Source organism: Arachis hypogaea, chromosome 16, assembly GCF_003086295.3.
Source record: "Arachis hypogaea cultivar Tifrunner chromosome 16, arahy.Tifrunner.gnm2.J5K5, whole genome shotgun sequence".
Classification (NCBI taxonomy): domain Eukaryota; kingdom Viridiplantae; phylum Streptophyta; class Magnoliopsida; order Fabales; family Fabaceae; genus Arachis; species Arachis hypogaea.
In genome coordinates, this window is record NC_092051.1 from 26,529,045 (window position 1) to 26,535,404 (window position 6,360).

Here is a 6,360-nt window from a genome sequence, read left to right on the forward strand (position 1 = left end):
TTTCCTACAATCACATTTTTTTAATTGTCCCTGTACGTTGGTAATAATTCCGTTACCTTTCAGGGAAATTGGAGAGTCGAGACTTCTATCTCATTAACAGAAGCCGTTTGTTCGCAGAGAAGATGATAGAGGCGTCTCCATTCTCTTCGTTGGACCACGCAACATCCTTTGCAAGGCAGTTGTGGTTCAAAGAGTCGAGTATACAGTCATGGCTGGATGCCTTTTCTAGACAAAGTCACCTCTATCGAGCCATTAGTCATGCACCGGGTTCTCTGATGAGGGTTTGTTTGCTGATCCCAAATTTATTAGTATGTGTTTCCTTGTCATATTCTTTGTTGTAACCCATTTCAGGTGATTATGTTAAATTTATAGGAATTGCTTCAATGGGACCGAAAGTATCGGGCTAAATTTGGGTTTGAGTTTAGAACAAGTACGAAATTGTGGTTCTCACAGAAAATACTTGATGAGGCGAAGGTAATACTTCCTATTTTACCTTTTGATTTATCTAATTTATACAACATCTCTCTATCTATGTAGCTAAATGCGTACATTGTGCTGTTTTAGTAAAATTGCTATAAGTGAAACAGATTTGCATTTATACGTGCATTTTTGGTCATCCCATATGGATTAGAATTAAACAAGCCGAGTCACCATTGAGGATAGAGATTTAATTGTATTTTTTAGATGAGAGTAAACTCTATGCTGAACGTAGGGAATTCTATGCATTGTACGTGTAAGAAGGTTTGGATTTGAGTAGTAACAATAGGAAGAAAAAGGACAAGAAAGGATTTGAGAAAGCTCTGAAGATTGCGGAAAAGGTTGGTTTAACTATAAAAGATGCATCAAAACATGATCTAAATATGGTAGCTGATAACCGTCCCCATCAGGGTTTGGTATTAGATGCTTCACCACTGGAGATGGTAAAAATAATGCAATTGGATCCTGTTTCTGTTGATGAAGGGAAGGGTTCTCTAGAGCTATTCCTTTGGATGAGGTTGAGCCTGGTCCACCAACTATTCTTGTTTTGGGCAGTGAGGGTATTGGTTTGAGGCCTTTGGTAGAGAGATCATGTACTCGGTTAGTTAGGATTCCTGGGAACATTCCTTCTGATTTAGATAATAGTGAAGTCAACGATGTGAACCATGAGAGCTCTGGTAGAGAGTTCCTGTCATTTTTGGCCGTGGAAAGCTTAAATGTTAGTGTTGCCGCAGGCGTTCTTCTTCATCACTTAATTAGGAAAAATTCAGCTGGTTCTTTGCCAGACGGGTATACCAAGACTAACTCATCTGAGTGAGATTGCAGGGGATAGTTTCAACTTTCATGTAGTCTTCTGTCTTCTCGCCTTAGTGTCTCATGAATCATTGTGCCCTGCTTTATTACTATTATTTTCAATAGTTATGTTTCTCCTTATCTTTAGCTTGACCATGTTACCATTTTATGATCATTTAAACAAGTTTTTCTGATCGTAAGTGAGGTGAAATCACAAACTTGACTGCTTTTCAATGTGAAGCCTAAATTTATTTGTGACAATATTCATAGCAATGATCACTTGAACCAATGGTTGAAACTTGTTTTGGCTTCAACTTCCAAGCTATCTGTCACTATTGATTTACTTCAAGTTGAGTTTGAACTATTCTTTCAAGCTTCATATGTGAGCTTTTATGTCTCAATTTTTAATTGCTTTTATGTTGCAAAAAACTCGTGGTCTTCTTTCTTAATTTGAAGCTTGTGATAAGAATCTAAGACTTGAGAAAGAGTTTACGGTGGATTATCAGAATTTTTTGTTAATGCCAGTGATAAGAATTATGGGCAAGATCTTGCTGTCCTTATTATCTTTTTGATTGATAGTTGGTCTATGTGTGCTTTCTTGTTTCTTCTGCTTCTTATTCATAGTATTAATAATAAATACTTTGTACAGATACGATATGAAAATACTCTGGTCGTTGAACTGGATGTTGCATCACGGGAGGAATTCAAGCTCATAGAACATGGCCTTGAACGACTATGGGACAGTAAGAAATACATTATATATGCAATGGTAATATAATAGGATTGTATGTCATACTCTAATGTATCAATTGTTCCTTTGTGTTTGGATATGATGCTGGACTCTCAGGGTTATCTCGACCAAAGATCCAAGAGGCATTCGAAGAACCAGGAGAGGTAGTTCCAGATTTGATAGAGAAAGAGGACGTTGTCTCCTTCGATGGGTCCGATGAGGCTGTTTCTGCCAGTCAAAATGGTTCCATGCTGTCCTATGACCTTAATAGAACGCCAGAAGAGAATGAATATCCTTACAGTGGAATGTCTCCTGGAAAGAAGAATGCATGGCACTTGGCTAATTGGGAAACACGGTACTTGAATCCTTGAGGATAGTGCTTTAGTTTATTTATTTGAATTTCAATTGAAGTTATTCGGGAAAGCCGAACCTTGTTTAATGACCTTGTCGTGACTCTATAACTTCTCAGATTGTTATTAGAGATTGTTCTTGTTGGAAAGTTTATCATGTTTGAGAACTTGGGGCATGTGATATTTAGGCAAGAACGGTTCAGTTGTTTTGTTAACTATTGGGGGCTAATAATTAATTAATTGGATTTATCACTGTTCCGTGCCACAATGAAGGCCCTCGAGTCTCTATTTTATATAAATTTCATTTGCTGGTGTTTAAAACTTCTTTTCTACGGAAGACCTTGTGGTCAATCCGTATCATGGGCATATGGAGTTTGAGAAGAGTATGTTTTGTTAAATTGAGCTTTATAAGCATTCTGTCACTTCCTAATAGCATAGTTTCATTTGAAACGATATCATAATAAATATAAAAATATGAATTATTGATCTTTTTGGTCAGAGTATATTAAAAATTGTTCTATTATAATAATATTAATAAAAAAAGATTACTGCGAATATTTAAAAAGAGTACTAAAAGAGTCTGTTGAATGAATAAGTCAAAAATAAATACAAAAAGTTTAATTTAATATTAACTTTTGAAAATAGTTTAAGAAATGATTTTTCAAAACAGACACTTTACCGCCAAAGTCAATGCAAATCGAATTATGGGAAGTCAAGCAAATATGTTTTAGAAATTTTTATTGTGACTAACCCCTATACTGTACTATCTAATTATTATTATTATTATTATTATTATTATTATTATTATTATTATTTTAAAATTTAGGATATCAACCCACCTATAAATAATTTTGCTCTACAATGCTATGTTAGGGATTTGGGTTTTCACAAATAAAGGGACCCACGAAATTAAACAAGAACTCCTTTTTTGAAATACCCCAGCTCCCACTATTAGTAAAGTTACTTTGCTTCTCAATCCTTATTCCCCAGCCCTAACTCGAAAAAATGAACGAAAGAACCCCTCCCCAATAGAAGCTCTCAACTCGCGCTCCAATGAGGGTTCTTCAGCTCGCGCCGGACCTAGATCTCCAGATTCTCCCTGTAACACCTTAACTTCTAGCACGTCATGATCGTACTAAGGGTAAGGCGTTACGACTCTAGTTTCCTTTTATTAGCTATTTAATATTGAGCCTCTACACGTTAACTGATCGATAGATTTTAAGAAAAACGAAATTCCTTTTAAATTGTATATACTTCAGCTCAACTATGTCAGATAAACATATACTCACATAATTAATATTAATACATAATAATTATTTATACAAGACTTAAATACAAACCTACCCCTCTGTAAAAATACAACACTTTACAATATCAAGGGCGAGGGAAATAAACCCAAAAGCAACTAGCCAAACAAGCCTTCTATTCGTCCGTAGCTTTTCAATTAGCCATCCTGTCTGTACCTCTGAAAATGTTTTTTTTTTAAAACTTTGGGGTGAGAACAAAGCCACACGTTCTTAGTAGGGAACGTGAATGCCGCAATAAACAGAGTAAATACAAATAGCTAGTTCATATTACAAAAACAATTTCACTTAAAACAGTTTTAAATTCCTTTCTTTAAATCACGTTACTTACACAAAAATCCAGTCACATTAACAGTTCCTTATCCATAAACAACATTCCTAAATACATTATTAACACTACAACACAAGTAAAATATTCATCAAGCACACAAGCAAATCACCAAAACAACAGCTCAATCACAAATGAACAATAAAGCAAACGCAATCAAATGTAAATGCGCAAACAAGATGATGCATGCCTGTTCCTAGCGCAGGCCATGAGCTCATGCGTCGGTTGTCTACCCGCAACCCGACGTTACTCGGAGTGAACCCCGAATATGGTCCCTTTTACTGTGTCAATTAGACACCTTGGCATCACGGTTACCCGTGTCAATTAGGCCTCATTATAATAACAGTTCAATGTGTATCACAGTAAGGAACAGTGCTATCAATTAGGCGAACATTCCCGCATTAGCAATCTCAAGCTATCAGTTAGGTGGGCTCTTTCGCATTAGCAGTTTGGCACAAAAGCCCATTCAATATAATTCTCAACTTTTATTTCATTCCTTGTTCCTCATCTTTTTCTTTCCCTTTAAGTATCTTTTCCATCCTTTATTTCTTACTTTCTTTCCTTTCCATTATGCCTCCGCATCGTCTTACAACTAAACACACCTCCGCATCACCAAGTAGCTAAAAGTACCTCCACATCACCATGAAACTAGGCGTACCTCCGCATCACCATTTAACTTTAAACGTTTCCTAGGGATAACTTACACACCTTTGTTTAACTAAGTTCATACATACTGCTAAATTTGGACATATCCTTTAGGTCTAAGCCAAGTTTCACCACGTTTGAATTAGAATTGAATTAGATAGCCAACTTAATAAAATCTGTTGCTGCACTAAAGGGAATTTAGAAAAAAATACAGCAAGCAGTTATGTTTTTAATAAATCTGTAATAAATTCAATTCTAATCCATTACTTCTAAATTTTGGTGAGGATATACTTAACACTCATAAGTTTTAGGACAAATAAATTTCAGATCCATAGCATCTCGTTTGGTTAATTAAAAGTCAGTTGGAAGTGCTGCCCTGTTTTTTTAAATTAGTTCTGAATTTCCTGCAAATAGCCCAACTTCCAAGAGACATAACTAACTCTACAAAATATAAATGGATGTGAAATTTATACTCACTTAAAATAGACTGATATATCTTTAAAACCCTTTTGAAAGCAACTCAAAATTCCAAATAAATCAAAAGTTATAGTGTCTGGAAGTTGGTACTGCAGAACCAGAAAACCAGAAAATTCTGCAGCAACCACTAAACTTCAAAAATTCATATCTTCCAAACCACTTGGCCAAATTCCCTGAAATTTTTACTTCTTGAAGTTTGACAGAAAAATAATTTGGATAAAGAATTATGTCTAGATTGCTCCCAGTTTTTATTTTAAGCTGCTGCCAATTATGCAGAAAATTCTGCATTAAGTAATTTTAACAATCCTTCATACCATATTTTATATTCAAGCCTAAAATTCCTCTAAAACCACAATTCTAACTTTCTTTAAACTAACAAAATTTGCCCAAGAATGCTTAATTCAATATATCACCACTTCACATTATAGGTGCAACGTAATCATATTATCACAGCATCCATTCTTTAGCATCTCATCTATCACAACATATCTCAAGTTATGATTCATCAAATAAATTTCCAGCAGCCATCTCAATATTCCATACTCAAAACCATCATCAACAAGTACTAACATCACGTATCACTTCAAAACACACAACATCATCAATAATTACTACATGAAATCATTAAACCAATCACCAATCACAGCTATGATTCAACTCAATTCCAACAATTATTCACACAAAGAAGCCATAAACTATTTGCAATTACTCATTTAATGTTATTGGTGTTCATACTTTAAAACCTTTATTTTTAAAACAAACCCCCTACCTTAATTTGTCGAACCCGTAGGAACTAACCGTGATAATCCCCTTTCTTTATCCCTTAATTTTCAACAGCGGCAGCAACCCTCAATGCTGCCAGAGCAGCGTCAGTAGCCTCAACTCCTTCATGGCAGCAACAGCAACAACCGCACCAACTATGATTATCCCAGAGATGCATTAGCAATGAAGGTTTCGGAAATCGAAAAAACTGGAATTAGAACAAGGAGCATGTTCGTCAAATCGAGAAATAGTGGCAGCAGCTAAACAGTGGCAAGAATGGTGACTCCATGGTGGCGTGCAACTCGCCAGCGGCCGTTGCAGTGGCGGAGGTCCCCCTTCTCTCCCGTCACGTCACTCCTTCTCTTTCTCCCCTGTTCATCCGCGACGGTGATGGCTAGGGCTTCTCCCAGCAATGGCTCCTCCGACGATAATGGTTCCATCGACGGCAGCGGCGGCGAGAAAGCACGATGGCGATGCGACAGCGTCACGGCTCCA